At 38.7% G+C, this 25,275-nt stretch overlaps 1 protein-coding gene, 1 long non-coding RNA gene and 1 pseudogene across 5 annotated transcripts in view; 1 reads left to right on the plus strand and 2 right to left on the minus strand.

The window, feature by feature from the left end:
- Positions 1 to 25,275, plus strand: part of LOC121168093 (receptor tyrosine-protein kinase erbB-4) — a 984,643-nt gene that overhangs the window by 887,887 nt on the left and 71,481 nt on the right. The window lies entirely within an intron of this gene.
- LOC121168095 lies at positions 1,434 to 23,337 on the minus strand. The gene is made up of 3 exons (XR_005885690.1): positions 23,327 to 23,337; positions 9,391 to 9,400; positions 1,434 to 1,505 (listed from the first exon to the last, which is right to left on the minus strand). It is a non-coding gene; the product is annotated as an uncharacterized LOC121168095 (long non-coding RNA).
- On the minus strand, positions 6,676 to 6,995 carry LOC121168094 (annotated as a pseudogene).

Raw genomic sequence — 25,275 nt, forward strand, 5'->3', positions numbered from 1 at the left:
ATTACCGTAAAGAAATGTGCTCTTATCCTCCCCTCTGGCTCTTGACATGATTTCCTAACCCCCCCACCCACACACACACGCTTCTTTTTTGCTCAGTTTAATTATGAAAATACTATTGGAAAGTGTATTTGCTTACTTTTTGCTGGAAGCTCATAGTGATTTTAAGATCAATAAGGTTACAGATTTTCTCAAATTTGGAAAATTAGGAGCCATTGTGTGTGTTATGTATTATTTTCCATGATATGATTTCATACATATAGGGATCCCCCTGTCCACTTCCCCTTTCTCCCTCTGCCGTCTCCCCCACCATTGCTATCCTCCGTATTATTATAATAGTATAGTTATTCAGCATCAGTCACAGGTCCAACATTCTTTAAGTGTATCAGTATAAGTGCACCAATGTAATACTTGTATAGGCAATGGAAAAAATATAGTACCTTATTGTCAAAGTACATTTATCAGTTCCTTTTGAAGCAAAGATGTATACTGCAATGTATCTTCACTTCTCAGTATGCTAGTTCCTATATACAGTTCATCTATGAGAATATATGTATGTACATATTTACCTATATCTCTATCTGGTATTTTGCACGAAGGTTGCCTTATATCAAAGAGGACATATATTTATCTTTTGGGTATTGGCTTATTTCACTGAATATAATGGTTTCCAGTTGGGACCATTTGGTTGCAAATGGTAGAATTTCATTCTTCTTAATGACTGAGTAGTATTCCATGGAGTAGATATGCCATCACTTCTCCATCCATTTCTCTTTCAATGGATATCTGGGTTGTTTCCATGTCTTTGCTATTGTGAATTGTGCTACTATAAATACATGGTTGCAGGTCACTTTCTTATATGCAGCTTTCTTTTTTCAATATTTATTTATTTTTATTGCAAAGTCAGATATATAGAGAGAGGAAAGGCAGAGAGAAAGATCTTCCATCCGATGATTCATTTGCTAAGTGACCGCAACAGCCAGTGCTGCACCAATCTGAAGCCAGGAGCCTGGAGCTCTTCTGCATCTCCCATGCAGGTGCAGGGTTTCAAGGATTTGGGCTGTCCTCGGGGCCATAGTGACACAAACCAGTTGCTACATGGGATCCTGGTGCATGTTAGGCGTGGACATTAGCCACTAAACCACTGAGCGGGCCCATATGCAAATTTCATTTCCTTTGGATATATCTTTAGAAATAGACTATTGTTAAATCAATTTTCAGTTGTCTTAACACTCTCCATACTGACTTCCATAGTGGTTGTACTAGCCTACACTCCCACCAATAGTGGAATAGAGTACCTTTCTTCCCACATCCATGCCAGCAGGTGTTAGTAGTGGATTTCTGAGTGTAGGCCAATCTCACTGTAGTTAGGTAGACCTCAATGTGGTTTCTATTTGTAGTTTCCTGATAGTTAGGGAGCTTGAGCATTTGTTCATATGTCTATTATCCATTTGAATTTTTCTTTTGAAAAATATCCACTCATTTTCTTTGCACATTTCTTAACATGACTGTTGTAAATCCCATATTAGTCCCCTGTCTGTTGTGTAGCGTGCGAAGATCTCCTGTTAGTTGCTTCTTTGCTGTGTTGATCATTTCTTTTGCTCTACAAAAGCTTTTTAGTTTGATGTAGTCCTATTTGTTTATTTTTGCTTTGACTGCCTGTGCTCTTGGTGACTGTCCTTAAAATTGTGCAACAATGGCTGTATCTTGTAGAGTGCTTCTTTTGTTTTCCCCTAATAGCTTGTTGGTTTCTGGGCACAAATTTAGGTCCTTCATTCATTTATACCAGATTTTTGTATAGGGTGCCAAGTGGAAGGTCTTGCTTCTTATTTCAGGATGGTGGTATCCGATTGTGCCAGCAGCATCTGTTGAAAAGACCAAACTTATTCCTTGCATTATTTTACAGTTCTCCTGTCAAAGATTAGTTGGCTGTGTAATTATTTGTGTTACTCCCTTTGTTCTGTTTTCTTCAGGGATTCCAGTTGCTCATGCATTTGGTTTTCCTTTGTCCATCAGTTCATGAGTTCTTGCATTTTTTGCTTTAGTTTTGGTAGTTTCTACAATTTCAAGTTCATCCAGCTCTTCATTCGCAGTTTCAATTTAGTTTTAATTCCATCCAAAATATTCTTCAACCTAAGGTATTTTCCTTATTTCTAGAAGTTCAATTAGTGTCTTATATTTTCTAAGTTGTTTTAATTAGGCAATCATAATATTTTTAATGACTTTGCTAATGGCATTTTTATCATTTCTGGTTTGGTTTGGGAGTATTGGATGTAGTTTTTTTCTTTCTTGTGTGCCTCTCAGATATCCAATGCTGATTTTTACATGTTTAGAACCTGATTATGTTGTCCTAAATATTCTTGAGCTTTGTTCTGAAATGCTACAAAGTTACTGGGAATACACCTCACAGGTCTTACTCTTTTTCATTTGTGGGCTGGCACCTGAACTGTGCTACATTCTGATACCTCCTGCATTATGAAGATTTGTACTCTGACTTTTGGAAACAAACTCTCCAGGTATGTGAAAATCTGGCTCAAGTGAAAGGCTCTATTCCCTGTAGTACCTGGATAGTTCTTTACCTGACTGTGGATAGCTTTTCACATTCTTGTGCTGATCAGTTTTCTATCTTCACAGGGAGACTTGACAGTTCTCTATATTCTGTGTGGCTCTGTCATCTCTGTGTTGCCTTACGCATTCAGGCTGTCTTCCCCAGCTTTGTCTGCTCAACATAGAGTAACTGTCCATCTTCTTTGATTCCCTGTTTATTGAGTGAACTGTGGGCTGTAAAATCAATCCAAACACAGTGCCTGAATAATCTTAGCATGCATCTCTCAAAGAGCACTCTTTCATTGACTGCTACTCAGTGTTGTAAGTACCCTTGTGATAGATGCACTTTATTCACTTTTTAGTTTTTTATTTGGATACCAAAACACAAAGTTCATGCATCCTGACCAGAAACCTAAAACTGAGGTGAATTTTAATCACTGAGAGCTTGTAGATTTCAAGTTTCCAAAAACAAAAAGAAAAACTCTGAGGCAGTGTATATTTAACATATATCTCCTAACTATAGAATCAGTAATAAGCGACTCTTCTTCTCATGGAATGTATAACCATGATACACCCCTTGCTTGCAAAGATTCCAGTATTTCCAGAGAGTAGATATTGATTTGAAATTGGGGAGGAGAGGGAAGCAACTTTTGGCCCGATATGTATGAAAAACTTAATTAGAAGTTGAAACTGATAGAATAGCATTGCTCTCTTAAAATACAAACATATATGTTCAGAGTTTGTATTTTTTCCATCTCATTTCATCTCTTCATATCAATTAATCTCTTTCATATTGACATTACAGTTGAAATAACCCACTGAATTTTGTTCCAAGTTCAAAGTGGTATTCAATTACTTTTCACTAATGTTCCTGTAGCCTGATAATGGAATACTGACAATGGAAATAATGTTTAAGATCAAAGAGGTGTAGACTGTTCTAGATGTGTAATTAGTGAGCCAATTGACTGGCACTTGTGAGTCCTACTTAAGTGCTTTGAAGCCATATCATGCTGATATATAGAAGTGGTTGAATAATAGAAGGAAAAGTTTATAAAGTAACTTTACAGTGGCAATGAATACAGTGATTATAGTATTTTTCTTGACTCAAAAACTAGTTTTCAGAGGCTGCATAACCCTTTTAGGATGTTGATTTGCTATGCTAAGAAATTGTGGAGGTTACTTTTGTCAAGACAGGAGTGATTTTGTGAAGTGACAGAGATAGAACAAATTCTTTCTTACTCTTTGATTGATAAAAAAAAGTGAAAACTAATGAAAGGAAGTATTCCCCAGCAAGACCTAACAAGGTGAAATATTTGACCAGGTAAGTAGAGGCCATAGCAATTTTTGAACACAGGACATATTATTTTCAGATGATTCTTGTCTAGGATACTATGCCAGTTCCCTAAAGACAGCAGAAGGCAATACATGATGGTTAAACGTACTTCCAATATTGTTGGAAATGAGTTGAAATGAAGAAAAGCAAAAGGCTAAGTCAGCGCCAGCGGTGGCAGATGGGTCAGATATTTGTGTGCTGTCTGGCAGAGACAACCATTTATGCCACACTTCGACATGCCCGTCGCCTGCCACCTCACTCTGCATTTCCTGGGAAACCATAAAGGCTTTTTCTTCAAGATCGCTGTGGTCTGAAGCATATGCTGTCTCTGAAGGAAAAAGGAAAACATAGTGAAATAGCACAGTTTTAAACACCAAATGGTCCTCTTTTTATTTTTTTCTTAAGAATGTAAGTGCTTAAATATTTTGTAAGACAAGTGACTAAATATTTTGTCCCAGTATTCCATCCCAAAATACTGTCCTTGGTTCCAGCAGATGGAAGCACAGCAGTAGTCCTAGACTTACTGGCAAAGTACTGGCACGTGTAATGGTAAAGCCACGCTTTGGCCAACAGACAGTCCTGGATTACTTTGCAATTTGTGTGCAGGAGAGGATTTGCAGTAGAGCCACAATTTCACATGTATTGATGCAGCAGACAATTTCAGTCACGACAGACAGACATTTTAAGGTATGTTTACAGAATAGATATAAACATTTATTTTCTGTTTCATATATGTAAAACACTCTAGTTTGTGCTACTGAACTAATTCAAAAGTTTAGACATGGACATCGGTGTCAATGAGCATACAGTATATAGAGAAAAGTAAATTTATCACATGATTCTGTGATAGGTGAATTATCCTAGTTGTTATAAAACAGAGATATGACATTATAGGTAGTCAGAAAAAAGAGCAAGTCCTTCCTGATTTTATACTGGAAGCATGATGCTGAAATAAGAGTCAATTGTATGTATTAACTCAGAAGCAATGATTTTATTATAAAAGTAGAGGTGAAAGGAAATTATTCACTCAGGGATTCAGAAAATGTGATTTCAAGCCAATAGCATCAGCAGCCCCTGAAACAAATGTTTGAAAATAAATTTTTTCGGCCCATACCATAACAACAGAATCAGAATTCCTGAACCTGGGGCTCAACAATCTGTGTTTTAAGTCCTCTGGGGGTTCCGATGCACATTCAAGTGTGAGAGGCACTGATTATCATAAGAGGCCCCTGGAAAAGGGGAAGCTGGCAAGTATGGGACAAGAAGAAGCCCATGTGACTGGCCAAAATATGGGCAAAAATGGCAGGACAGATCAAACCAAAAATGTAGCTACAGAAGTGTAAAAAGACTGAAGAGTTTAAATAGTACTCCATACATAATGCACATTAGAAGATTCCTCTTGTTGATATTAACTTTGTTTATAGAGGAGAGAGATGGTTTCATTGGTACACCTGGGAAATGGGAAATACTAATGTAAGTAATGTTTATGAGTATAATAGAGATAAAACAGTACTGCTAAGATACCTGTTGTCTATTCAAGTGTAAGCTGATGAACTGAAATACTGAAGGAAGGAATGAAGTGAACAGACTCAAGTGGTGTTTGCTGCCGTAAGTGTACGGATACAAGCAGTATATCAAGAGTTTGGGAATAATACTACCTGGCCTTTGATTGGACATGAAATACGAGGAGGAAGAAAGCTTGCGTTATTTCTGGGATGCAGGTTGAGAACGCGCCACAAATGAAGATGGACATGTTGGGAAGAGAGATGGGGAAGGATCTTTTGAATGCATATATTCCTAGGCATTCATAACACTTCCAAGTAAAAATAAGTTAACCCATGAAAGTACTAGAACGCTTTGTTTGAAACCATCCTCCATGTATGCGGACATTAACCTATGAATGCTTAGTGATTCCACAAATAACTGTGTGTTATTGGAGAATGCTGGTACTGAAGAAGTTACTCTCCCAACACTTTGCTCAATTCTTACTCTGTAGTTTTTATAGGTTGCTTTCCAGCGATCCCATCAATATCTGTTGGCCAGGCTTCTTTATTTGGCTAACTGTGTACTTGCAGGAACACAGTAGATCTGGCTTCCTGTTGGTCTTGACTGTCGAGAATTCATGTGCCCAGGAGTGCTTGGTGTGTGCTATGTAAGAATCCTTGGACTGATTAACTGCTTCTAGCCTACCAGTGCTTTATAATCCCACCTTCATTGACTTTTGACTGCTTTCTGTGACAGCTATTATGCAGAAAACCTTTTGTTTTAACCTGTTTTTATATAATTCTGTCATAATAATGAATAAGAATAAGAATACTGAATGAGTAATAATAACAGTTGTTCCACAGAGGCAGAGAAGTGTTGGATAATTGAAAGTTACTTTTGAATTATAAAAAAATTCTTAGTAAAATTTATCACTTGCAAGGCTAGTGTTCTCCGATTTGCATTAACCATGATTAATACTGACTATGACTGTCCTTTTCCTCCTTGATTTTAGCTCCTTTAAGTAAAATCTGACACAGACCTAGAGGAACCACAGAAAACATGTACTCTTTATTGGCTCATGTTATTGTGAAGGTCTGGCAACTCTAGAATCTGGGAGGGAGGGGCTGTCAGAGTGGAGCTGGAGGGAAGACTGGCAGGCCGTGTACTTAGTTCCCTTCTTTTTATTTTTATTTTGTTTCACACAAGAAGAGTTTTATTGATGGCTCTAATTTATTCCCTCCCCCCACCAAAAAAATGAAGTGAACAACAACCTTAAGGTTTTACTGTCTTCGTAACAAAGCAGAGGATGAATATTAGAACTGGATTACTTGGCCCTGTCTCATCTTCTCTCCTCCTGGTTCAGAGTGTTTATATCTTTTCAGAGCCAGCATCCTCCTGGATCTGCAGCTGGGTTGTACACACTCAAGCCTAAACACAATCTGCTTTGTAGTTTTAGTCTTTTTCCAGAAAATCAGCTTTGTCTGCCCGCCAAAGCCGCTCTGCTTCCTGCCATGATGCTGGGCCCCTGGGCATAGAGGGAGTCTTTGCCCTTCTTACACTGTGTTACTTTGTGGGGCTGGTGCTTGCCACACTTCTTGCAGAAGAGCCTGTGCACTTTAGGAATATGCACCATGTTTGCAGAGCACTATCAGCAGGATGATTGTCTTAGGGCTTAATGAGAGAATTCTTAGGAAATTCATCCAAATCAAGGTTTCAGTTGCATGCCAATGACTGGGAATTTGATATCCTTACTGCCCATAGATCTAATTCTGTGATGATTTCACTTGTTGAAACTTTTTGGGAAAAAAAAGTTTTTATTGTACACCCAAATTAATAAACTGGTAATTGAATATTTTGTCTTAACTGATTAAAATATCTTGAATTCCTGTACACTCTTTTGTAAAAGGAATTGACATATAGAAGAGCTCAACTCATAAATTTGGAATCCTGCTAGAGTCCATCTTCCTGTGTAAATTCAGTCATCAATCTGGTCCTTACCAGACTGATTACCTTATTTGGAGATCTTCAAAGTGTTTACTAAACTGTATATTATCCTTTAATGCATTTTTTCCCCAAAATCTTATTAAAATATCTTCATCTTGGTTCTGACATGATAGCCTAGTGGCATAAGTTCTCAACTTGCATGCATGGGGATCCTATAAGGGTGCTGATTGGTGTTCTGCAGCAGTCGAGGACGGCCCAAAGCCTTGGGACCCTGCACCCAAGTGGGAGACCCGGAAGAAGCTCCTGTTTCCTGGCTTCAGATCTCTTTCTCTCTGTAAATATCACTTTCCAGTAGAAATAAATAAAATTTAAAAATTAAAGGACTTTCATCTTAATATGATTCTAATGAAATCGAAATCTTGAAATCTCAGTTATCAAATATATCTTTAGAAAAAATGGAAATTAGAAGATAAATCGATTTTGGTACCTCGAATTTTTAAAAAAAATAGAAAATGTGGCATGAGTTTCCGAAACTTTTTGTAACATACAGTTTCATTTTTGGTAATGTTTGAAGTATCCTCCTAGACTTTGAAAAATGCTTACAGTGTAAGTGCTGGGTATTTAATGTTTATCTTTAGTGTATATGAGGTTTTCTAGACTATAGGAAGATTAGTCCTTTATTATACAATAATCTTGTGATCCCCCTTTTCTCTAGCTGTCACTCCTAAAACAAATAATAATAAGCAAATGAAAAATTCTCTTACACCATGACCAATACATTGAGAAGAACAGAGAAAAGTAAAAATGTTAGCCATATAGAACAGAAAGATAGGTGCTCCCCTCTTTACATGAGGAGAAAGGAAAAAACTACTTCTTGGGGATAAAATGGAGGAGAGCCTGAGCTTTTACCCATGTTCCCTCAGAAGTCAGAGTTCTCCAGGGTCTTTGTATCTCTGATTTTTATGAGCAACAAATTTGTTCATCTTCAATATGCTTTGATAGTTACCCATCATCATAGTTTTTTTGGATTCAAAATCACTGATAACCGTCAGTCAGTGCTCTGGCTTTTTGTTTTAATGTTTAGAGCTACAGTCTTCTTGGCTTCCAACCAGCTTGTATTAGATGTCTAGTCCAGGCTGATGGCATTTGGCCCTCTGGAATGGAAATGACTTCATTGTCATTTCGAATAAAGCTGTTAACTTGACAAGATTCTAGAGTTTAAATCTTCATGGTATGTGAAATGTAAGATACCTTGAGGAAAAATGAAGGCATTATTCCCCAGCTTGCTATAGCATGATTTCCATGTACCAGAAGGATAACTACTTTTCTAAGAGCCTCTGAAGGAGAATCCATGCCTACCTTCTTCCAGGTCCTGATGGTCAGCAGGACTTCTGAATCCTGTCTTTGGCAGTCTAACTAATGCATCCGTCTTAATGTTACTTTTTATCTAATCTACTCCCTCCCTTGTAGGGGGATATTTGCAGCTGCCTTTAGGACCCATCCAGATAATCCACTATAATTTCTCCAAGTGAGGATCATTCATTTTACAAAATTGCCCAGTATACTAACGTTCAGGATTTCCAGAGCTTGAAACATAGCTATCTTTTGAGGGACTATATTTATCAGCCTACAATATCCCACAATGGAAAATAGTAAATGCTAGCATTGTTGTGGCTATGGTTATGACACTTTTTATTACCATCAAATTATCTTTATCACCAGTGTTTTCCCTTCCTATGACCATTTCTTAGAACCAATACTTACATGCATTATTATATTTGCAACAACCTCCAAATTTATCTCTCTAAATTCCTACAATTTATGCTGTCCAAACTTGGTGATCTTTTAGGTACAGGCTTGGCCAGAAATAATTTGTCAACATAAAAGCTTGTAATGGCTCACCACAGCAAGAAGTCAACCTCACCTGAGTTATCAGATATTATGTTAGCCCTTTTATTAATGTACTGATATTGCATATTGAACAACCTTTGAGCCTGCCATTTTTCTTCTTATGATCATTTAATGCATATCTTTATTGTTCATATGAGCTATTCCAGATCTGAGACATGATTTATTGTCCAAACTTCTTTGCTGCTCACTCTACCTCTTCCAAGACTGAAGTAACACATCTTTTCGTTTATGACATTATTGCAACATTTTTTCAGCTCAGTTTTCTCTGTGTATGCTGAACACATGATACAATACAGGATTATCTGTCTAGGTTTCTAGGTCTCAATATCTCTGTCATTGAGCTTACTACCTTCGTAATATTCCTTGTCTATTATGACTTCAACCAGGACAGAGGAACTCTACATTTATTTTTGGTAAATGTGATATATTTATTTATCTGAAAGTCAAAGTTGCAGAGAGAGAGGGAGAGACAGAGAGTGATTGATCTTCCATCCTTGGCTTCACTCCCTGGATGGCCACAGTGGCCAGGACTGAGCTAGCCAGGAGCCAGAAGTCAGGGGCCAGGAGCCTTGTCTGTGTCTCCCACATGGGTGTCAGGGGACCAAGAACTTTGGTCATCTATTAATTTTTTCCCAAACTATTTACAAGACATTGGTTCAGAAGTAATGTAGCCAGGACATAAACTGACAACCCCCATGTGTTGCTGGCATTGCCACTGTTGGATTTAACCATGATACCACAACACTCTGGTTCTTCTTTCTTTCATTTCTATATTCAACATAATTTTATGTAGATCCTTCTACAGTATATCTGGTACATAGTAGAACCTCATAATTCAACAATAACTAAGATGACTATTTCTCCCATTTCTTTTTTTGAGATTCATTTAATTTTATTGGAAATGTAGATTTACAGAGAAAAGGAGAGACAAAGATCTTTCTTGCACTGGTTCACTCCCCAAGTGACATCATTGGCCAGAGCTGAGCTGATCCAAAGCCAGGAGCCAGGAGTTTCCTCCAGGTCTCCCACATGCATGCAGGGTCCCAAGGCTTTGGGCCGTCCTCTACTGCTTTCCCAGGCCACAGGCAAGGAGCTGGGTGGGAAGTAAAACAGCCCAGTGTCCACATGGAATGGTGGCACATGCAAGGAAAGCATTTAGCCTCTAAGCTGTTGCACCAGGCCTGATTTCTCCAATTTCAAGAGGAAGCAAACTATGACATGTATTTTTCTTTTCTGCAGTATAAATTACTGTTATTGGAATTTGCATAAAAATTTTACATAAATAAGTTATAATTTGATTATAATATAATGCAGCTTCTACTTTTTCCATAACTGGAGGAGAAAGGTCACTTTCAGGGTTTTCTGTAGTTTATTTAAAACATGTATTGAGGGCCTGGCGTGATAGCATAAAGGTTAAAGTCCTCGCATTGAACGTGCTGGGATGCTGTATGGGCACCAGTTCTAATCCCTGCAGCCTTGCTTCCCATCCAGCTCTCTGCCTGTGGCCTGGGAAAGCAGTCGAGGACAGCTTAAAGCTTTGAGACCCTGCACCTGAGTGGGAGACTCAGAAGAACTCCTGGCTCCTGGCTTTGGATTGGCTCAGCTCCAGCCATTGCGGCCACTTGAGGAGTGAATCATCAGATGGAAGATCTTCCTCTCTGTCTCTCCTCCTCTCTGTATATCTGCCTTTCCAATAAAAATAAATAAATCCAAAAAAATGTATTGAATGTAAGCATTATTAAAATGCTAGCCTTTGTTCTTGGTCTTTGTAAAATCTGCTTGTTTGTAAATTCTGCTGTAATTACCTATTGCTAAGTAGGATTGTACTTCTCAACTTAAAATTTTTGTTAAAGATTTATTTATTTTTATTGGAAAGTCAGATATACAGAAAGGAAGAGAGAGAGGAAGATCTTCTGCCCACTGGTTCACTGTGCAAGTAGCTGCAATGGTCAGAGCTAAGTCAATCCGAAGCCAGGAGCTAGGAACCAGTAGTGTCTTCCAGGAACTTCCTCCAGGTCTCCCACATGGGTACAGGGCCCCAAGGCTCTACTTCTTTCCTAGACTATATGCAGGGAGCTGGATGGGAAGTGGAGCAGCCTGAACATGAAGTGGTGCCCATACGGTTTCTGGAACCTACAAGGGGAGGACTTTACTCACTGGACCACTGCCCCAGGGCCCTCAGCTAGGATCCTGAACAATTATGTCACTTGGCTCTGCTTGTGTGCATCAATAGTGCATGAAAGACTTGACTAATAATTTCTCTGATCCATGTGGCATCCCCTGGCTAGTGGAACCATGGCTGTTCCTTACATTGTATTATGTAGTACAGTTTTATAGAGGTGGATTCCTCCACCTTGTTGCATAACCATAGTTCAAGTTCAGTTTCATTGCTTGCAAACACATGCCTAGCATAAAGTTCAGCGTCTTATTGTCCAGATAAGTTCAGTGGCCTCTTGGCCTTCTATGGTCTGAAGATAGGTCTAACAGAGTAAAGATCCCAGTTAAAAGCCCCAACAAGGCCTCAGTATCAATATACAACATTATGGAATTAATTGACATAGTAATGGGTAGACAATATGTTAAAAATAATGCAAGTTCCATTCTTCGAAACATCTGGGTTGAGACAGTATCAATGACAGGTTCAGGTTAAATCAAGGCAAACATGTGGTATCTAATCTTTTGTTTGTATATCCTGGAAATTAGCATCGCCTATATCGTGTGCAAGATCTTCTCCCACTCTGATTGTTTCCTTTGCAGTACAGAAGCTTTTTAGTTTGATGAGGTTCCAATTTGATAACACTATGCTGTTGATTTTCGTTCCCCTGCCACTCTGCCAAACTCTCGTATAAGTTCTAGCAGTTTCTGTATTGAGTATGTACAGGATTATGTCATCTGCATATAGTGAAAGCTTGACATACGTATGCCTTTGATTTCTGAAGTACCTCTAGGACTATGTTGAATAGCAGTGGTGATAGAAGATCGCAGTTTCTAGCTTTTCTCCATTCAGTATGATACTGGCTTTTTCACACACGTAACTAGTGCCTCCGTTTGTCTCCTCTCCCTGTCACTCCCCTGCCTGTCACATGTCAGGTCTCATCCCCCCAGCCCCTCACGTGGCTTGGTCCTCTCATAATGGTCTTTGTTATGGTACATGGATTTTAAAGCCTGAGAGTTGAAATCACTGGCCAGTTGAGGGCTATCCCCAAAACTAAAAGCTTCACTCAAGTCTTTGTCTTTGAATAACCCTAGGGCTCCCTTTAATTTAAAGATATATAGCAACAGATTCCCCTCTACCTTCTGAGGAAGTAGTAAGAAGTAGTAACAAATGTAGATGGCCAAGGAAGATGTGGCATTGGGCTACTGCAGTCATTTTTGGAAATGGAAATCGGACACTGCGTTTTTCTATGACCTTATTATTGTATATGTGATGCACAGACCAACAGCATAAGCATCACCTGAAACTACAGAATATTGCAGCTTATCCCAAGCCTATAAAGCAGAATCAGAATTCTCTAAAAATCCCCCCATGATTCACATGCACAGCAATGTTAGAGAAGCGCTGTTCCAGGTGATTGCACTTTGCAGTTAGAAGTTACAAGGTATCATGAGGCATATCCGTCCCGGGCATGCATACTTATTTTACTAATAATGGAAATTGGTGCCTCCAAAAGTTAAATCTGTAAATGAAGCTATCGCAACCTATGTTGTTTCAGTTGTTTAGTCCATTTGTCCGTACTAATACATGGCATGTAATTTCAGATTTCATATGAGAAAAAGTGTTCATTATTATTTTCCAATTTCATACCACAAGGTCTAAAATGTGGGATGTCAAAGAGATAAGAGGAGCCAGTCTGGACATAATCAAGGTCAAGCATGCTTGTGTTACTAACACTGCCCTTCTTTTACCCTTTGAGAACTTAGCAATCTTAAAATGGCAGTGTTGATTAAGAACATAATTTTCAAGTTCCATCTATACTAACTTTATATTGTGGGATAAGTCCTTCGTTCCATTTGAATATGAACATTTTGGTTGCAACAGCAGCCAGAGTGAATGAAGATTTTTGCGAAATAAAAAAAAAAGAAGAAGAAATGGAAGTGGAGATGAAAAGAGAAAAGGAAAAATAAGAAGGAAGGAAGGAAGGAAGGCATGAGAGAGGGAAGGAAGGAAGGAAGGAAGGAAGGAAGGAAGGAAGCAAGCAAGGGAATATTTTAGGAATAATTATATATATTTTAAGTTTTAAATAAAGGAACAGAGTGCATGTACGTTGTTCCTCATGCATTCAAGTATTATTGTGACCAGAATTCCACAAATCCTTAGGTATCTTTCTTAATAAAATTTTATTGTAATACTCCCAAACCCGCTTAAACACGCTTAGGGTTTACTGATTCCTGCTGGGAGGCTGTGAGCAATGTCTTTGTTCTGCTAAACCTTTTCCTGTTCTTAAAAAGAAAGCAGTAGACAAGCAATTACCCTCAGCCCCCAGGATACAAAGTGATGTACCCCCAGTTATATTTGCATGACAAAGATTTATATATGACTCAGATGTGATTTAGATAGGATGGTGCTTTCAATTAACACTCAATTTGTCAAATCAAATTTTGTCATAGAAAAGCTATGTCTATTCTGTTTCTCATTCAAGACTATAGTTTCTAACCAATCTATGTACAAAGCCAGAGCCCCTCTGTAATTATAAATCATTCTTCAAGACACACACACGTGTCTGTAATATACATATATATTATACACACATATAATATGCATCTCTATATAATATACAATATACATTTATATATAATATACATCTAAAATTTCATAACAAAACAACAGCAAAAACCTGCTTATTCCTCTTCCAAATATGTATGCATATTTTCTTTTGTGAAAAGGAACCCTAAAGGTAATGGATCCTGTGTACACACACACACACACACACACTATGCATTCAGTTCATTGTTTAAATTGAAATCTTTATGGGAGACGATTCGGCTGACTTGCAGTGCGCGTACATCACTGGGTACACATGGTGATTTGTTTACATTTCCAGTCTCCCCACCAGGCTGGGAAGGTTTCCTCACTGGAAAGTGTATCTTAATTACCACTTCTTGCCAAACACTTTGTGCAGCTTGAGGCACATGTAAAAATTTTAAATGTGTCGCATTAAGGGAATAAATATATTCCCACAATTGCCTCTCTGGATTCTGACCTAACGGGAACATACTGCAGCCTTTTCATGTTGCCCCTGCTGTTGCAGAAAAGGAAGGCCATGGAGAAGAAGGTGAAGCATGACAGGCAGGCGGCGGCTGCTTGATGCTTTGTCTGAGGGGGCTTGCAAGCAGCTTCCCTCCCAGCTCTGTTTGGTCTCATTACATGCGGGATCAGGTCTCTGCCGTTCCGGACTTCTGCGCTCAGCCCTCGGGAGGGCTGTCAGCTTTCTCATCTCTGCCAGACGAGTTGACAGTGCTGTCCATGAAACACAGGACTCACCACCTTTAAGGGTTTCTTGTTGTTGTTGTTGTTTTACAGAAAGAAATATACATAGATATTTGGTAAAGGAGTGTGCAGGGTTTCTGTGGGTTTGTTGTTATTCTTTCGCAGGATCCAAATTACCCAAGGGGTGCATATTTCCTGAGGCTAATCATAAAAGCACCGTAGTGTTGTGCTTTTGTTATTTTATATTTTGGGTATGTGAAATATTCATGCCACCTTGACTTTCTCCTGTTGACAAATGCATTTTCTTAAGCATCACACTCTTGCTCCCCTTGTTCCCTTTATTTACACTTAATATGATGACCCTACCCATGAGGCGGATATGTAGATTTGGGGATCATTTCCTCCCAATTGTTTATGTCACAATAAGTGCACTCTCCTTGACATCCGGGTTCCTCTGTGTGTGTAGTTTTCCACGTTTTCAGATAGATGACCTGCAAGCACAGTGCTGTTGGTTAAATGGCCCTCCACCTTTGAGCAATCTCTCGTCTGTGTCACACATCACAGCCCAAAACCCCCATGGGTTGGCATGTTCAGCAACTTCACTAGACTGTCTCTCTTTCACAAAAGCACGCAGTGGATCCTATCTGCCTTTGCTGCAGCAGTTCTGCACCTTCTTTCCCTTTGCTTTCTCTGCCCAAGTGTTCTGTTTTGCGAAGATTCACATATACGTGTCAGAACTTCCTTGTGTGTACGTAATATTTCATTTCTCGAAATTGTAGCTTTCCCCTTTGCCCCCTTCCTTTCCTTCTTTCTCCTCTCTTTTTAATTTCTCCAGAGTGATTCTCCTGAAAGGTAAAGGTGATATTTACATGCATTCTACAAATCAACTACATTTTAACATGTAACCTTTCACTGGAGATGATCCATCCACTTATAACTTCATTTTAAAAAGATAAGCTGTCTTTTATTCTGGGTTGTCCTCTTTAGCAGCTTCACATTTAGATGGAAGTTCATTCTTAGACTGCTCCTTTAGGCTTCCCCAAAAGAAAATGGCTCATGCTTTACAATTCAAGGTACAAACCCAGTTCTGTCAATTTTCAGAAACACAGCAGGAATCACAATGCCCACTGCCTGCTGACCAGAGCCACAGCTGCCTGTTTGAGCTGGAGATCTGCGTTGGATGACTTCAAGGAGATGGAAGCCTGGATTTACAGCTTCCACAGAAGTTTATCCTCTCTTCTCCAGCGTGGCTGAGCTGTACACCTGCCATTATGAGTAACAGAAACCAATGATAATGTTTCCTTTTATACTTTCCCACTTCCATTGCCTCCAACCACTATGTTAGATATGAAATCCAATCTAATAGGAATACTTCGTTTTTGTGTAGAATTTCCAGGGAACCTCTTTTTCCCGGAGTCTCTGTAGGGGTAAAGCTTGCTGCTTTGCTATGATTTAACAGGTGGTCAGGCAGAAAGCTTCTCAACAACCAGGGAGACTCAGTGGAAACTGATGCTGCTTATTTATTTATTTATTTACATAACGAAGTCAGCAGCAACTGAGTTTGAAGGTAGAGAGAACAAGAAAACGGTTTTCTTGATTCACGATGAATGTTCATCCTGCTATAGTATTTCAGTCTTTGTGAAATTGTTAACACTTTTTCTGAAGCAGCTATGTTGCTTTAAGATAGAAACTCCCAATTAAACCCATGGCAGAAACACAAGACAATGTTCCTAATGTCCTTTATTCTAAGGGAGGGATTGGAGTCCAGTCTGTGGGATGTCTGAGTTCCTAGTATTATGTTTTCTATGAAGAAACTTCAGAAAACTCATGGAATATGGAATCAAAAGATTGAATTCATTTTTGTTTCATTGGTCTTCAAAAAGTTTATAGAGGGCTTTAAAAAAATCCATGTATAGATGTCAACATTTTTGCACCAAAACAGACATCTTAATTTCAATTTTTCAAGTGTGTAATTTTTAAGGACTCACAATTTGTTGGATCTTTTTTTAAAAAGCTGTGTTTAAAACAGGAAACAAGGACTTCAATATGTACTACTTATTATACAATTGAGAAAAGAAACTACTCACTAAAATGCTAGAAAGCAGGTGAGAAGAGGTATCACAATTTAGGAAATGGAACATTTTCAGTTTTTTTCTCAGCACACAACAGGAGTGTTGTATTTTAGAATTTTCCACAGATTTCAGATATTAAGAAAGTCCTCATTTGATGACATTGAATGGGATGAACTTCTTTGAAAAAACAAGTTCTATAAACCCTAATGATGTTGTCCAGATTTTGGCTAAATATTTATTTTCTAGGTTCTTGCCACTTACTTAAAAAACATTTTAAGCACAGGCACAAACATAGCGAAATCAATGGTGAAGTTTGTTCAGACGGTAAAAAATACAGACATATGTGGGCCGTGTACAGGGAGAGTGGGCCAGAAGGAGAAAGGATTCTGGGGAAAGAGCGTGCTCCCTCTGTCCTCAGAATCCATCCCCAGGAATAGAGCTAGCAGGTCCAGAGGTGAGCAGCCAATTCAGCCCCAGGCTTGGGAGGGAACTGGTTATACAACAAAGCAACACTCCCTCCCCTCGGGTTCCAAGTGACATAGGTCTGTGTTTTTTGACTCATAGATGGAAAGAAAGAATTACAATAGGTGGAGGAGGTGTGGCCCTGGACAGGCTGCCTGCCTAGACCATATCACTAGCACTTTTCAGACACTATTTTTCCTTCTATTAATTGAATTTGTTGAGCTTACCTGATCATTAAGGACACTAGCAAATGTCTTTATTTTAGAAGTACAGAATGCTCCGGGAGTTGTGTAATTTCCTGATCTATTTGAAATTCTGTTGTAGATCACTTCTTACACATAACAGTCAAGACCAAAGAATTCAGCTTGGCATCCTGCACTCCATTCAGCACAGTTCACCCCCGTGGAGTCTTGAATTCCGTGGTCGTTCATGACAAATTTGGAAAAGGAAATTCATTCATATTTCACTGTAGCAGTGAGTGTGCTTCTAGTTTAAAACACACACACAGAGGACAAAAACGTGTTACGTACTTGTAGTCAGAAGACACCTTTTAGCTCGCATTGAAAAGCTTCCCAACCTTGCTGCTTAGGAAATGAAAGCTATTGTGCTCAGCGACAATGCCTGCTCAGAGGACAGAGAGACTTCATGTAAAGGGTTAGCAGTCTCTCTTTGAAAAATGTCAGGGCTCTTTCTGAGTGAGATCGTTTCTGTCACAACAATAATAAAGTGCCTGGTGACTGCCTGTACTTCCACAGCGACTTCTTCACTTCTACTCTTTTGCCAAATGCTAGATAAAATGCCTCCAAACAGGACCTTCCGCCCACAGAGCAGGAATCCCAGCGCAAAGGGTCTGACCTTTGATTATTCTGAACTTAGCTTCAGAACTGATTAACTGCACAGTGGAAATTTCAGCCTTGCAGCTTATTCGCCAAGGTGCAGATCCCCACTGGTAAATCTGGAAGTGGCTAGAGGATTTGCTCCTTTTCAGAAGTCCTAATCATTAACAATAGACTCCTGCCAAGAGGTAACTACAGTAAGTCACAGAATAGAAATTCAAAATGACTCCAAGAACAAGTTGACTTCTCTGAACCAGAAAGTCTTAGGAAAATTCTATTGGAAGTTTCAATGTACTGTTTTATTGTTGCTTGTCCAACATAGATTTCAATTATAAAATTATGCAAGTTATTTCTTTTAGTGCTCTTTACTCATAATAATAACCAGTAACTTCTGTACTAGCTGCCTTCTACGAATCAAAATTAAGTGAAACTGTTGAGAACATACTTAATCCTAAGAGTTGGTAAGGTCATTTCCATTCTGCTTCCTCTTGTATGTTGTCATCTGCTTCAGGCAACACTACAATTCCTATGATTGAAATGACCCTCTGAGATTTTGTCATTTTCAGAAACACAAAAATTTCAATTATCCATAGCTGCATTATGTAATCCTTTGCAAAATGTATAACTTAAAACAAGTTTATTTTTTCTCTTGGTAACCCTCATTGACTGCTGGAATCTATTTCAGCTTCGTGTGCTTCTATTGCCACTCATGTATTTAGCTGGGAACTCAGGGGGGCAGATTATATCCCTTAAAAAAATAATAATAAAACACGGCTCACCTACTCACATATTCTCATTTGACAGATAGCCTCTCACTCATTCACTCATATCGTCCACATGATTTTTCCTTTGTGGGGAGTGAACATTGGCCTCTTTAGAACATAGCACAGCACTTGGTTTTGAGGAGTGTAAGTTTTAAGGTGCCAGCAGTTATCATGCCTCTGCTTGTTAATACCCCATTGGCCAAAGGAGTCTCCTGGTCAATATAGGGACTTCATGGATATGGTGAGGCATGATCCACTAAGAGCCGCCACTCTGTTCTGAGACATTAACATTTTTGATGTGAAAGATGGCTACGAACTTGCCTATAGGTGTAATAGTTTATAATATAAAACTTTCTTTCCTCAATTTAATTTTCAGATGTGATAAAGGATGGTAGAAACATTTGCTTTTTTAGCCTTTGTTTAGATAAAATCTTGCTTCAGTAAGATTAGTGATACACTTTTTAAATTGAATTCTTAAGGGATTTATTTAAACAAGACCATATGTTATTGAGAGGGGACACTATAATTTGAACTTACCTTTTCTGACTTGAATGATAGATTTGCTTCTATAACTCTGCATCAATCAGAATATGTCTAGCCTCCAGCAAAGGTAAGCTATGCCTGCCAAGTATTATACTGTTCCTCTAAAACATACTCTATTGCTGACTTTTTCTTTGGTATTGCTGAGATTGTTGAAATTGAATTCTAGGCACAGTTTTATTGATGTTTTTATGACCAAAGAGCTTATGTGGATAATATTTGAATTGTTTGAAAGGCTGCATTATTGCATAACTCCATGCAGTGTCTCATTATTAATTTATATGCTTGATAACTATTTGGTAATTGTTTATTATGCATGTCCCAGGCAGTTTCTTGGGTGCTGGACTTACAGAAATAAATGAAGCAAGCAGAAACAAAATCCTGCTTTTGTAAATCTTATCTTCTATTAGATAAATCACAAAGTAATGCATGCTTAGGAAATAACTAAAGCAACGAAGGGGGAGGCATGAAAAGGGGTTGCAACTTTAGACTGTTTGCAGGACAACTTTCTTTGGATCAGATGACATATAGAGGAGCTTCAAAAAAGTATCGAAAATGTGTATTATGGACAAATTATGTTTGAATTTCCAAATAATTTTGCACCACTGCCTGTCTTAAAATTTCATTTTCTATAAACTCTCGGAAGTATTCTCACATAAGACATAATGGAAATAAGGAAGGTAGACATGCAGATATTTGGGGAAAGAGTTTTAAATGGAAGGAAGAAGAAATGTCACAACTCTGGGATGGGGATATCCTCATATGTTACAAAAATGACAAGGGGCCATTATGGCTGGAATACAGTGAAAGGTAAGTTGGAGGAGAGGGGGAGGAGAAGGGAGGAGAGGAGAGGAGAGGAGAGGAGAGGAGAGGAGAGGAGAGGAGAGGAGAGGAGAGGAGAGGAGATCTCTAAAAGAGAAGAGAAGAGAGAAACAATGTAGACTAGATCATTCAAGGTCATTGAAGCAAGATAGATGGTTGCTTTCACTGAGATTGGAAACCATCTTTTGGTGGAGGGATCATTTGTTTAACCCACTCTATAACTTCTTGGAAAGAACTGATAGAAGAGAGCTGGGAATACTTATTTAAAGTACTGAATGTTATCCATATCCCAAGAGACTCTCTGGAAGTGGGTTTTATAGTCTGCATTTTCAATTGCTCCCAGCTGCATCCCTCTGTCCACCTAATTTTGTGAAGTGCTGGCTGACCCATTAGCACATTTCAGCTTCCAAAGAGCAAATAATCAGCCTCAATTTTACCATCTGGGTAATGCTAAATGAGGTTTTTTTACAGTTACGTTTAATGAAACATGAGCAGACTATGTGCTTCTGCAAACCAGTGCTGATCTAGCACCTTACAGACTCCCAGTAGGAACGCAGAATGAAGTATTTGCAAAATCACTGAGGTCTGTAGAATTTGCAAAGCAGCATTAAATTAGTCTTCTTAATCAAATAAGTAAGCTTTGCAATTTTTACGTAAATGATCCTAGCAAAAGTCTGAGCCCAGAATCCGGAAGGTAAAAGCTACAACTTTTTTTTTTTTTTTTTTTGTAGAAAGGAAAATTGCTGATAACACCTAGAAGCATTGGACATCTTAGCTCCTTTTCCAGATCTGTGGTCATTATCAAACATGAGCTTTACAGCCTTTCACTCAAAGGTGTATTCCATCTGAGCTCCCCCAATCCCCTTTTTCTAGCATAATTTGAGAATGGTTAAATTGCTTCTAATTTTGCCCATTTTAGCTATGGACCATAATGCATTAGTAGAATACCATTTTTAGGTTAGCCCTCTTAAAGTGCAACATATTCTTCACCATCAGGTTTTATGTGATCTTAAACTCGTTGACTAGACTAGACAGTGCAAGTCAGAAAATATGCTTTCGGGTCGAACTGAAGAAAAGTAAAAATCATTATTGGGTTTTATCTCCAGTAGTATAATTTCAAGTTAAATACCAACAGAGAAGAAAGTGAAATGTAAATGGATAAGTTTGGTAATATCTTCCCCTTAAAGGAATCTCTCCAAAACGCATAGTATGAGAGGGGAGACTGAGATAACTACATGCTTTAGAAATGCTTTTTTGGGCCCAGCGCGATGGCGCAGTGGTTAAGGTCCTCGCCTTGCACGCCCAGGATCCCATATGGGCACTGGTTCTATCCCAGCAGCCCCGCTTCCCATCCGGCTCCCTGCCTGTGGCCTGGGAAAGCAGTCAAGGACAGCCCAAAGCTTTGGGACCCTGCACCCGCGTGGGAGACCCGGAAGAGGCTCCTGGCTTTGGATTGGCCCAGCACCAGCCACTGCGGTCACTTGGGGAGTGAATCATCAGACAGAAGATCTTCCTCTCTGTCTCTCCTCTCTGTATATCCGCCTTTCCAATAAAAAAAAATAATAAAAATAAATCTTTAAAAAAAAAGAAATGCTTTTTTTTTTTTTTAAGGAATCATGAGAAGTATAACATCCCTTTCTATGTAAGAACCATTCTTTGGGTCATAAAAACAAGCAAACATAACAAATAAAGAAAATACCGTTTTTTCCACCTTCTGAATTATATAAAACTTGGCCTCCAAGAGCTGCCATTTTCTGGGCTCTCCTATTTGCTTCATAAAGAACGCTCTCAACAATTAGAATTGGCCCCCACAGTACTTACGGCCTCATTTGTACAAGGATATGTCAGTAAGTTTGGGGAAAGGGAATTAAAAGATAACATCATTATTTTCCATGAACTTTTTAGAAAGTGTTTAAGAGACAGAATAGCAAAGATTATATATATATATATATATATATATATATATATAGAGAGAGAGAGAGAGAGAGAGAGAGAGAGAGAGAGAGAAGAGAGAGAGAGAGAAGAAGAGAGAAATGGTCCAAAGGGCCAGCATGATCAGAGGTCGTCCAAGCAGAAGCTAGTACCATCCAGGTCTCCACCTGGGTTGCAGGGGCCCAAGAAATTCTAACATCTTCTGCCACCTTCCCAGGCACAGTGGCAGGGTAGCTGGATTAAAGTAGAGCATCCAGGACCCCAGCCTGTTTCAATATGGGATGCCAACAGTGCAGGTAGTGGCCTAACCCAGTGAAACAGCTGGCTTTTCAGAACTCTTTTAATACTCCTTACATGCATGCATTTCAAAAACTTCACACCAAACTAAGCTTATCTTTTTTAAATTCTGCTTCCCATGAATTTTTGAAGTTTTCTAGCGTTTATATTTGCAATCAACCTTCTGATCAGTACTTCAGAAACACACTGCTATTTTCATAGGTTATCCATTTAATTAATATTTTTATTTGTAATAAACTCTTTTTCTAGAAGAAATTTACTCAATTAATTTCTTTATTTTTAGTCCACCTGACTGCCTATATTTTCATTGTGTATATATTTATATGTGCTTTCAATATGTATGATTCTTTTCCTTGCACCCTCCCCATTCTCTAACCATAAACAAATATTCAAAAACCAAATATAAATAGTAGTTTATTTAATCATTATCTTTAAGGTCAAGAACTTAGACAAACATGTTTTTCTGTAGCATGGAAATCGAGAAGCTGGGGTGTCATGCAAAGGAAAAAGAAAACTTTTCCCAGCACATTTCTCTGATTCATCAGGTTTTTTTTTTTTTTTTTTTTTTTCAACTTCTCTGCTTTAAGAAGTAAAGTCATGGGGGAGGGTGTTGTGACATTTTAGGTGACACCCAGCCTGCAATGCTAGCATCCCATGTGGAACACCATTTCATGTGCCACCGCTTCACTTTCAGCCTACCTTCCTGCTCCAGGCCTGAGGAAAGCAGTAGAGGTTGGCCGAATTGTTTGGGAGACACAGGGGACCCTCTCCTGGTCTAGCCCAGTCTGGCACACCGCAGGATCCAGCCCCTACACACGCTGAGGATGCCACGGCCATGTTCAGCCTGGTCCACCCTCTACCCTCACACTCACCATTTTTACAATAAAATAAAACATAATAATTACAACAAACATTCCAGGGTGTCACGTCTAGTTGCAAGCTGAAGAACATACAACTTCTTGAGTTTACATTATTGATGCCAACCACCATCTTGCTGTGCCTGAATATTATGTTGCTCTTGGTCACTAATCTTCCCTACTGCATCTCAAAAACAAACTATAAAATTCAAAAAGTGTTGTGACTTCCATTAGAGATTTAGCACACGTTTTGACTTTTTGCGTCTCTTGGAGATTGAAGGAAATCCCTGCTCCTGATTAGCTTATCTTGCTTCAGGTTTAATTGAAAAGGCATGTGACAATGCACCTGTTGAAAACGTGTAAGGTTCATTGCTATGTTTTTCACAAGTAACTGGAAGGCAAATTGAATGAGTCACTTGGCTTCTTTAAAAGCCATGAGAGATAAGAAGAATATTTGTCATCATAACTGGGTGTCTGCATCACTGTTATCAACACTGATGATATGAAAGAAATCATTGCTGATCTTAGAATGAAAAAAATATTTGAAAGAAAAAATAGGAATCAATTATATAATTTCTATTTCTTTTATAAAGTTTTATTTATTTTGAAAATCAGAGTTACTGAGAGAGAAAGAAAGAGAAAGAGAGATAGAGCTTTCATTTTTGGTCCACTATTTGGATCCACCATCAGACAGGGAAAAAAATCTCCTTTATTTTAACTTTTTCAAAGTGTGACTGCCTGTTGGTTTATATATACCTGCTATGTAATCAGCCTATTATTTGTGGTGATGTGAAATTTCAAATAGTCAAAGAATTTTCAGAGTTTATTTGGAAAAAAGTTATGATTTGGGTGTTTTTCTGCATAAATTTTGCTATTAGGAGAAAACATGATAAGGGAAATAAAATCCTGAAGACCATAGTTTGAATAATTTTATACAACAAGCTCCTTCACATATATATATATATAGATATATATATATATAGATAGATAGATAGATAGATAGAGATTCTGTGCGTATTGGTGATGGTTGACGAGTTGAGCATTTGGTTTGGATTTTCTGTTTTTGTTAGTAGTGTTTCAGCCTGGATGTCAGAGAAAGCAACTCTTGGGGGAAAGCTTTTGTGTGATTTCCTTTTGATGGAATAGAGTACCAGGAACGCAGCAGTCAGAGAAACCTTCATTCATCTGTTGGAGTAGTCTTTCTGTCATCTGGACAATTGTATCTCCAAAAGACCCTCTCTGGGCATAAAGGTGGAGTTTATTCACTATCTTGTCACCCGGTAGTCAAGGGATCACCTTGCAAAAGGCTAAACGCTCTCCTCTTTGACATCGCATGTGCCCCAAACCTAGGTGAGTTTTGTTAAATTCAGTGTGAACAGAAAATAATAAGGGCAGCATGTGAAAAATGAGAAATACAGAGAGTGCAATTGAGGGAAGGCACTTTCTCATTGTTCCCTTGTGCAGCTGAGTGGAGCCATATAGATCTGTCACTGTGAATGGTGGATGGACTGGAAAAAAATCATCAAGGGCCAGGGTGTAGGAGAGGCAGAAGGCTCTCGAGTAGCAAATAAGAGCTAGTGAGCTAACATGAAATCTGTAGTCCACCTATGGTTTCTGCAGCTGATGGTGTGGTCTGTTAACAGTGGCATGGAAAGCTGCGATAGTGGAGTTAGAATCCCAACAACAGTAAGAGTGAAAGTTCAATCGTAAGAGTCCAGCTAGTTTTGAATATAACTATCAACATGTGCTTACGTTAGTGGATTGTGAGAGAATGTGGCGTCATTCTCCTTGTGAATTTAGCCTCAGTACTTACCTGTAACTTAGTACGTAGGATTGGAGTGTTCTGTAAGATTCATCTTATGCGAACTTGAAGACCACTTGTTGACTGACACCAAGGCTTCAGCCTCATGACTCACATTCAAGGTCCAGCTCTCACCTGGAATGTTTAATGTTCTCTATCACTACCTTTCTAAGATTAATGGCAATTATCGTGCTGATCTTCAATGAGGGCGTTAGCAGGATGATAGTACATACGATTGCTTCCTTAT

This window comes from Ochotona curzoniae, unplaced genomic scaffold (assembly GCF_017591425.1).
Source record: "Ochotona curzoniae isolate NIBS_2020 unplaced genomic scaffold, NIBS_Ocur_1.0 patch56, whole genome shotgun sequence".
In the NCBI taxonomy this organism is placed as follows: Eukaryota; Metazoa; Chordata; class Mammalia; order Lagomorpha; family Ochotonidae; genus Ochotona; species Ochotona curzoniae.